At 40.1% G+C, this 9,942-nt stretch overlaps 1 protein-coding gene across 1 annotated transcript in view; it reads right to left on the bottom strand.

Moving 5' to 3' along the window:
- syndig1l (synapse differentiation inducing 1-like) overlaps positions 1–8,747 on the bottom strand; it is a 126,396-nt gene extending 117,649 nt beyond the window's left edge. The window contains exon 1 of the mRNA XM_070438974.1: positions 8,329–8,747. The gene's annotated coding sequence lies outside the window, so the exon portion shown is untranslated. The remainder of the gene's footprint in view (positions 1–8,328) is intronic.
- Positions 8,748–9,942: the final 1,195 nt, after the last annotated feature.

The following is a 9,942-nucleotide window of genomic DNA, read 5'->3' as shown; positions in this document are numbered from 1 at the left end:
GGAGACAGAGCGGGAGACAGAGCGGGAGACAGAGCGGGAGACAGAGCGGGAGACAGAGCGGGAGACAGAGATGGTGAACTAACTACAGTGCAATCAGAAAGTATTCAGACCCCTTGACTTTTTCCACATTTTGTTACGTTACATCCATATTCTAAAATCGATTAAAACAACAACAAAAATCACAGCAATCTACACACAATACCCCATAATGACAAAGCCCAGAAATACCTTATTTGCGTAAGTATTCAGACCCTTTGCTATGAGTCTCGAAATTGAGCTCAGGTGCATCCTGTTTCAATTGGTCATCCTTAAGATGTTTCTACAACTTGATTGGAGTCCACTTGTGGTAAATTCAATTGATTGGACATGATTTGGAAAGGCACACACCTGTCTATATAAGGTCCCACAGTTGTCAGTGCATGTCAGAGCAAAAACCAAGCCATGAGGTCGAAGAAATTGTCTGTAGACCTTCGAGATAGGTTTGGGTCGAGGCACAGATCTGGGGAATGGCACCAAAACATTTCTGCAGCATTGAAGGTCCCCGAGAACACAGTGGCCTCCATCATTCTTAAATGGTTTGGAACCACCAATACTCTTCCTAGAGATGGCCGCCCAGCCAAACTGAGCTATTTGGGGAGAAGGGCCTTGGTCAGGGAGGAGAACAAGAACCTGATGGTCACTCTGACAGATCTCCAGAGTTCCACTGTGGAGATGGGAGAACCTTCCAGAGAGACAACCATCTCTGCAGCACTCCACCAATCAGGCCTTTATTACAGAGTGGCCAGACAGAAACCACTCCTCAGTAAAAGGTAGATGACAGCCTGCTTGGAGTTTGCCAAAGGGCACCTAAAGACTCTCAGACCATGAGAGAAACAAGATTCTCTGGTCTGAGGAAACCAAGATTGAACTCTTTGTCCTGAATGCCAAGTGTCACGTCTGGAGGAAATCTGGAACCATCCCTACGGTGAAGCATGGTGGTGGCAGCATCATGCTGTGGGGATGTTTTTCAGCTGCAGGGACTGGGAGACTAGTCAGGATCGAGGCAAAGATGAACGTAGCAAAGTACAGAGAGATCCTTGATGAAAACCTGCTCCAAGCGCTCAGGACCTCAGACTGGGGCGTAGGTTCACCTTCCAACAGGACAATGACCCTAAGCACACAGCCAAGACAATGCAGGAGTGGCTTTGGGACAAGTCTCTGAATGTCTTTGAGTGGCCCAGCCAAAGCCCGGACTTGAACTCATTCGAACATCTCTGGAGAGACCTGAAAATAGCTGTGAGACAGAGCTGGAGACAGAGCTGGAGACAGAGCTGGAGACAGAGCGGGAGACAGAGATGGAGACAGACACCATCCAACCTGACAGAGCTTGAGAGGATCTGCAGAGAAGAATTGGAGAAAATCCCCAAATACAGGTGTGCCAAGCTTGTAGCGTCATACCCAAGAAGACTCGAGGCTATAATCACTGCCAAAGGTGCTTCAACAAAGTACTGAGTAAAGGTGCTGAATATTTAATTAAATGTGATATTTCAGTTTTATATTTTGAATAAATATGCCCAAAAAATTTAATAACCTGTTTTTGCTTTGTCATTATGGAGTATTTTTTTTGAATAAGGCTGTAACGCAACAAAATGGGGAAAAAGTCAAGGGGTTTGAAAACTTTCCGAATGCACTATTTGTGTAGCTTGGGTGCTGTTGTGTTTTCTGTCATGGCCCTGGGGGGGGGTAGATGGTGGCTGATGAGAACACAACAGCTTCCACCTCCACCTGTACYCAGCATGTCGCCTGTACAAGTAGGGCTATGACCACTCACCCTGTACACTCCACTAGCAGGGCTGATACATATTGATACAGGGCTGCCGAGTGCTACAGGCTACAAACCTATTAGACAGCAGGCAGCAGCCAGCCAGGAAACATTTCCTTGCGTCAGCCTGCTGCCAATCAAGCAACTGACCTCAGCAAGCGAGGGCAGGCATTATCAGCCCAGCCCCAAGGCCAGCCGTTGAAGATGCATTAGAATACCGATGTGTCTTATCGGTCAGGCCTGTTTTTCCAGGCCTGCTTTATCCTGCTGCCACGACGATGAAGACAGACAGCAAAATTCTTTCTCTCTCTAGCTATGACTGAGCAATCATTATTCTACCATGAAGCTGTGACGCAATGGTAAGATATAATACATGTGCTAGACTTGTGAAGAAGAAGAAGAGCTAGACTAGTGAAGAAGATGAGCTAGACTAGTGAAGAAGATGAGCTAGACTAGAGAAGAAAAAGAAGAGCTAGACTAMTGAAGAAGAGGAGCTAGACTAAAGAAGAAAAAGAAGAGCTAGACTAGAGAAGAAGAAAGAAGAAGAAGAGCTAGACTAGAGAAGAAGAAGATCTAGACTAGAGAAGAAGAAGAAGAAGAGCTAGACTAGAGAAGAGGAAGAGCTAGACTAGAGAAGAAGAAGAAGAAGCGCTAGACTAGAGAAGAAGAAGAGCTAGACTAGAGAAGAAGAAGCGCTAGACTAGAGAAGAAGAAGAAGAAGCGCTAGACTAGAGAAGAAGAAGAAGAAGAGCTAGACTAGAGAAGAGGAAGATCTAGACTAGAGAATAAGAAGAAGAGCTAGACTAGAGAAGAAGAAGAGCTAGACTAGAGAAGAAGAAGAAGAAGAAGAAGAAGAAGAAAGAAGAAGAGAAGAAGAATAGCTAGAATAGAGAAGAAAGGAACGATAGCAAAGAAGAAGACAGAGAGACTCGACTAGAGAAGAAGAAGAGCTAAACTGAGAGAAGACAGAGAAGAAGAAAGAGCTAGACTAGAGAAGAAGAAGAGAGACTGAGAGAAGAAGAAGAAAGCTAGACGTAGTGAAGAAGAGAAGAAGAAGAGACCTAGATGAGAGAAGAAAGAAGAAGAAGAAGAGCTAGACTAGAGAAGAAGAAGAGAAAGTAGACTAGAGAGAAGAGTAGAAGAAGAGCTAGACTAGAGAAGAAGAAGAGCTAGACTAGAGAAGAAGAAAGATGCTAAGAATAAAGTAGAAGAGAAGAAGAAGAGCTAGACCTAGAGAAGAAGAAGAAGAGAAGAGCTAGAAGAAAAGAAGAAGAAGAAGAAGAGCTAAGACTATGAGAAGAAGTAAGAAGAAGAGCTAGACTAGAGAAGAAGAAGAGCTAGACTAAGAGAAGAAGACAGAATTAGAAGAAGAAAGAGCTAGACTAGAGAAGAAGCAAGAAGAAGATCCTAGACTAGAGAAGAAGAAGAAGAAGAGCTAGACTAGAGAAGAAGAAGGTTAGAAGCTAGAGAAGAAGAAGAAGAATAAAGCTAGAAAAGAGGAATAAGAAGAAGAGCTAGACTAGAGAAGAAGAAAGAGCTAGACTAGAGAAGAAGAAGTGCTAGACTAGAGAAAGAATGACAAGAAGATAGCTAGACTAAGAGAAGAAGAAGAGAGTCTAGACTAGAAGAGAAGAGAAGAGCTACGACTAGAGAAGAAGCAGAAGAAGAAGAGCTAAGACTAGAGAAGAAGACAGAAGAAGAGAGCTGACTAAGAAAGAAGAAGAAGAACATGAAGAAGAAAAAGAAGAAGAGCTCGACTAGTGTTGTGTGGCAGGTGTTATTCTAAACACAATTCTTCATGAATCATCTTCATCCTAAACAGTTCTCTGTACTGCTCCTATGCCATTGGTAAAGAACCTGAATCAAGCACATGAATCGTCTTCCTAAATGGTTCTCTTACTGCTCTCCTATTCCCTTATTAAATTACTACTGTAGTTCTACAGTATGATCTTACCTGATAACCAACACAGATGTGTGTAATGGAATGGGGACTGTACTGTAGATTGATCCTATTAGTAACTACTACCACCAAAATGGGTTCAAATTATGTATAGTAACCCTAGGTGTAAAATAGTAAATAATGGCTACATCTCAGAAAGTTTTAAACTATCTAGAGGAGTTAAACAAGGTTGTCCACTATCGGCATATCTATTTATTTTTGCCATCGAAATGTTAGCTGTTAAAATTAGATCAAAGATTAATATTAAGGGATTAGAAATCCGTGTCTTAAAAACTAAGGTTGTATGCTGATGATTCATGTTTTCTTTTAAAACCACAACTAGAGTATCTCTACGGCCTCATAGAGGATCTAGATACCTTTGCTATCCTCTCTGGATTAAAACCAAATTATGATAAATGTACCATATTACGTATTGGATCAATAAAAAATACACATTTTACATTGCCATGTAGTTTACCAATTAAATGGTCTGACGGAGATGTGGACATACTCGGTATACAAATCCCAAAAGAAAGAAAAGATCTCACTCCAATAAATTTTTATAGAAAGTTAGCAAAAATAGATAAGATCTTGCTACCATGGAAAGGAAAATACCTGTCTATTTGTGAAAAAAATCACCCTGATTTACTCTTTAGTCATATCACAGTTTACCTGTTTGCTTATGGTTTTGCCTACACCTAGTGACCTGCATTTTAAATTATATGAACAAAAAATATTCAATTTTATTTGGAATGGCAAGCCAGATAAAATTAAAAGGGCCTATTTATATAACGAATATGAATTTGGAGGGCAGAAATGATTAAATATTAAAGCATTAGACCTCTCACTAAAGGCATCAGTCATACAAAAGTTATACTTAAATCCAAACTGGTTCTCTAGTAAATTGGTACGAATGTCTCATCCTATGTTCAAGAAGGGCCTTTTTCCCTTTATTCAGATTACACCTGCTCACTTTCAGTTGTTTGAAAAGGAAATAATCTCCAAAATATCTTTATTTTTTAAACAAGCTTAGAAGTTGGCTTGCAATTTAGTTTATCCACCTGAAGGACGGAACAAATAGTACAACAAATATTGTGGTTAATTCAAATATACTAATTGATAAAAAACTGTATTTGTGAGAATTTTTAAAAAGGTATAATTTTTGTGAATGATATCATAAATATGACTGGTGGAGTTATGTCACACATGCAGCTAACACAGATATATGGAAATGTCCTGCTCTACCCAAAAGTACAACAATTTAATTGCAGCCTTACCACAAAAAGGGAAGAGGCAAGTAGAAGGGGAAAAAGTAAGGAACTTGTATGTGGCCCTGTATTAAAGAACATAAATGGTTAAGAAAAGTGTGATAAATAAAAACATATACAAATTTCACTTTAAGGACCAAAAAACTGACAGCTTGCCATATAAATGCAAAATAGTTGGGAAGAGATTTTCGATGTACCCATTCATGGCACCATGGTTTATGAATTGATACGCAAACAAAGCCGGATTTCAAAACTAAAAAAGTTCAAATTAAATTACTGTACAAAATTCTTGCAACTAATAGAATGTTATATTTATGGGGGATACAATCTTCCAGCTCTGCAGATTCTGCTGTGAGGAGGCAGAGTCATTAGATCATTTCTTTTGGTATTGTCCATATGTAGCTCGTTTTTGGTCACAGGTCCAGGAATGGCTGAAGAATTGCAACAGTTGCCTAGAACTAACGCTGACAAGATAGAAATACTGGGTGATTTGAAAAGCCATAGTCAATCAATCAATAATATAATAATTATTTTTAGCAAAAATGTTTATTTTTAATTTACAATCTGTAGAAGCTATGAAATAGGAAGGTTCAAATCTTTTGTGAAGCATCACAGCACAGTTTGAAAAATATTATGGCAAATAAAAAATCCGAAATGGATGATGTTGGAAGATAGATGGGAAGGGTTGATGTGAGCTGAAGGGTGGGACTAATAACAAGATAAACAATGTAGGGCATACGGGATCTGTGATCTGTGAAATGTGTATAGGTGCGGAGCTTTTGTGAAATGCACAGTTACAAGTGAAAATCAAACTGGATGGACAACAGAAATAGAGGAGGACTAACAACAAACAAGAGAGAACTATTGTAAAGTAGACTGTGTCTGTAAAATGTGTATAATAATGTATAAATTGAAGGTAAAAGCAGAAGTGTTTTATCAGTTTACTCTAATTGGGAGATCGGTGGTAGGGTTTTGCGGCGAATAATAATAAAGGTATATTCTTTAAAAAGTATGTATGTCTATATAGGTATGTGTATGTATATATGTGTATATGTATGCATACGTGTATGGATATATATATTTACCCCAAAAAATATGGGGATTGGAAATGATGCAGACAATTACATTGGAAGCAACATTCTTTCCGCAATATTAAGCTGATCCACCCCTAAAAAAATAAAAAATCAAATTAAAAAAAGTAAAAAAAATAACTACTACCACCATCATAGGAAACTGTCAAACACAAAGTAATCACACGTCATCAACACAACGTCAATCAACACAATGTCATCAACACAACGTCATCAACACAATGTCATCAATCAACACAACGTCATCAACACAACGTAATCAAACAAACGTCATCAACACAACGTCATCAACACAACGTCATCTAAACAACGTATCAACACAACGTCAATCAACACAACGTAATCAACACACGTCATCAACACAGACGTCATCAAACACATGTCATCAACAAAAGTCATCAACAACAACGTCATCACACAACGTCATCAACACAACGTCATAAATCCACACAACAAGTCATCAACACAATGTCATCAACACTATGTCCACTAGGCCCTAATCCTTTCTAATTGTGTTATCAGGAGCCATCATCATTGTCTCAGATTCCTGTACAACGCAGAATAGCATTAAAACACACACACACACACAATATAGCAGAGACACAGAGAGACACAGGAGACACAGAGAGAACACACAGAGAGACACACAGAGAGGCACACGGAGAGACAACAGAGACAGACACGCGAGAGACACGGAGAGAGACACAGACAGACAGAGAGATAGACAGAGAGAGAGAGAGACAGAAAGACAAGAGACACAGAGAGAGAGAGATCTGAGAGATCTGAGAGAAGACGGTTATTTCTGTATAGTGTGCTTTTCATTTTGAGTGAAAGCAACCTTCCATTCACTGGGGTATATCGGAGGTGTGTGTTGTGTGTGTGTGTGTGTGTGTGTGTGTGTGTGTGTGTGTGTGTGTGTGGGTGTGTGTGTGTGTGTGTGTGTGTGTGTGTGGTGTGTGTGTGTGTGTGTGTGTGTGTGTGTGTGTGTTGCTGCAGCAGCTGTACACTGTAGTTCCCAGCCATTAGAGCGCCTGACTCCTGCTGATAACAACCTGACTATAGCTCTCCTCTGACTTCCTCTTGGCGACACACACAGCGAGAGAGAGAGAGAGAGAGAGAGAGAGAGAGAGAGAGAGAGAGAGAGAGAGAGAGAGAGAGAGAGACAGAGAGAGAGAGAGACAGAGAGAGAGGAGAGAGAGAGAAGAGAGAGCAGAGAGAGAGAAGAGAGAGAGAGAGAGAGAGAGAGAGATGGAACTGAACAGTGCTCCAACAAAACTGTTTCTCCTTTGATTTTGTCTCTGCCACTTCCTCTGATAAGAATTAATGAATCATCTTGTGAGTACTTCACTTTAAGAGAGAAAAGGAGTTGATAAAAAATACTGTCTGTTTCATCTTCCTCACACAGAGAATTTAAGATCCACGGAACACCATTGCAAAGATGTTTGAATATTCTGATGTGGCACTGTCTCCCTCGAATATTTTGGCAGTTTACAATAGTCCATGCTTTTCTATTTGGAATCAGTATACTCTTGTCATTAAAAATATTGTGCAATTATTGTCAGGATGTACAGTATACACAGTATGTTGAAAGCTACAGGGATAATGGATCTAGTATTTACAACAAAGGTGCCATATGTGTAGATATGTAAACTTCAGGTATTTGAGGCTATATGCTCATGCCTCAAAACCCACTGCAACGAAAAAACAATTTAAAAAAAAAGTAACTCTCAGTGGTTCACAAGCCTATAAACTAAGTCCTCATCTAATCCAGTAACAAAAATACACTGACTTTAACGACCAGTGAAGGGGTAGACCAATTGTACAACACGTAGCTTCCTAAGTGCCAATATCCGCACTGTTCCACCACACAGGCACAACACAGCCTATGCGCAAAGTGCGCGCTTTCAATTTGGTTACCCTAAAAGCCACAGTCAACATATGTGTTTCGAACCGTTTTAACATACCAAGTCAATTTGGTTACCCTAAAAGCCACAGTCCATCACTATATGTTTGACCGTTTTAACATACCAAGTCAATTTGCGTTGACAATGTGCATTTAGGAGGTTGATACATTTTCTCATAAATCAACACGCACTCCTTTCACTCCGCGCTGAGATATAATCGTATGGGAAGAACACGAAATACCACAGCTATATGGTTGGATGCGTAAAGAAAAGGACAGTTGGTTACTTTTGTAAAATAATATCTAAAATACAATACATGTCTTACCTGCGAATTCCTGACAATCCAAACGTTGTTTGACATGTACAGCCACTTGCTTGTATTTCTGTTGGCATTATTGTCGGTTGGTGTGAGACCAATGATAGTCCTTGTCTTTGAAAATGATTCACCTGATCTGKCCGAGTCGGTTAGAGTCGTTATTTCACTGCGTTCATTTCAATGAGGGAATAGGTCTCGGCGTGGCGGTTGATATGTCACCTATTGATTTCTCTCAACTCTCAAAAAATTGATCTTGTTTATCGATCCTCTGGCTTCGAAATTAATGAGACGAAATAATACGATACAGGAGTAAGCTGCTGTCGCTGCTTTCTTATGTTCAGGAATGAAATTTATGACGGATCAATTAGAAAACGGTGTAGCTCGCAGACTGATCGCCCCGGAGGAAAAGAGAAGAACCGTCACTCAAAACCAACTCGGTGTTCTCAGAGCGAAATGGCAATGCGTCTCCAAGACCGCTTTCCTTGTGCAGGTCAACATTTAATAGGGTTCGTGACAATACACGTCAACGTGCCCTTGGCATGTATCTAGAGAGACTTGTAGCCTATAACTAGTTTTGAATGTGTTTATAAAGACATACTTTGAAGATGCTCTTTTTTTAAAACAAATTCTCACAGCCAAGTAGTATCGTCTTCCGTCCTTTTACAATTTGTCTGCTTATATAAAAAATAAAAAAATGGTGTAGTTTGCGAGCTCCGTACAGTATCCCACCAGACCTGTATCCGTCCTCATGGAGATAGTTGTGTAATTGTATCGTGAAGTCTGCTGCTAGTTCATCAAACTCTCATGCCTACTGTTAACAGCATCCTGACGCTGTTTGTATAATATGTTTACGTTCGCGAATCTGGCAGTGGTACGCCTATAGGTTATAATCACTGGCGTACTGGACACCCCCGCAGCCACGGCGATGGAGAACTGTAATAGGAACGTCTGGGACAGGTCGTCGGGATACTGGGACAGACAATACATTGGCAGATGCAAACAGATCAATAGTTCTTGAGGGCTCAAAAAAAAAAAACACAAAGAAGCTGTTTTCTTCATACTGGTGAACTGGTGTTTGAGTTGTGTGGTTGCAATATCAACAGTCCCTCATATGTGGTATGTCTTGGTTTAAATTGACTGCGTTTCAATTGTGTGCAGCGCAATGGACCTCTAATGCACAGTGTGTCAGGAGGACTTCAGAAGACCAGGGGAGTCTCTCAAGTGTTTTGAGGGTGGACTGACTGTATTATTTGGTATTAATAGACTGGATTTACACACAACAACTTTCTATCCTACTAGGAGAGAGCAAGGATGGCTCACGTCATGAAGGTTCAGGTAGCCTATACAGGACAGTTGTATTTGTTTTTAAATCTATTTGTTGTTGATTAGTATGATGTTGTATGAAAAATGTATTTTTACAATCTGCAATGTTTCAATTTCCAGCTTTAATTACTGAACAAATAATGACATTATAGCTACCAGCCAGCAGTCTTAATCATGGCAGTCTTGATTAGCGTTGTGAAATGTTGGGCTTTGAGAAAATGATGACCAAATAGGCCTGCCGATAAACATTTATGCATTAGCAAAGCTACAGGCTACATTGTCTGGCACCACAGAAAACCT

The sequence above is a fragment of the Salvelinus sp. IW2-2015 genome, unplaced genomic scaffold, assembly GCF_002910315.2.
Source record: "Salvelinus sp. IW2-2015 unplaced genomic scaffold, ASM291031v2 Un_scaffold1329, whole genome shotgun sequence".
NCBI classification, from domain to species: Eukaryota; Metazoa; Chordata; class Actinopteri; order Salmoniformes; family Salmonidae; genus Salvelinus; species Salvelinus sp. IW2-2015.
This window is presented reverse-complemented; position numbering and strand designations above follow the sequence as displayed.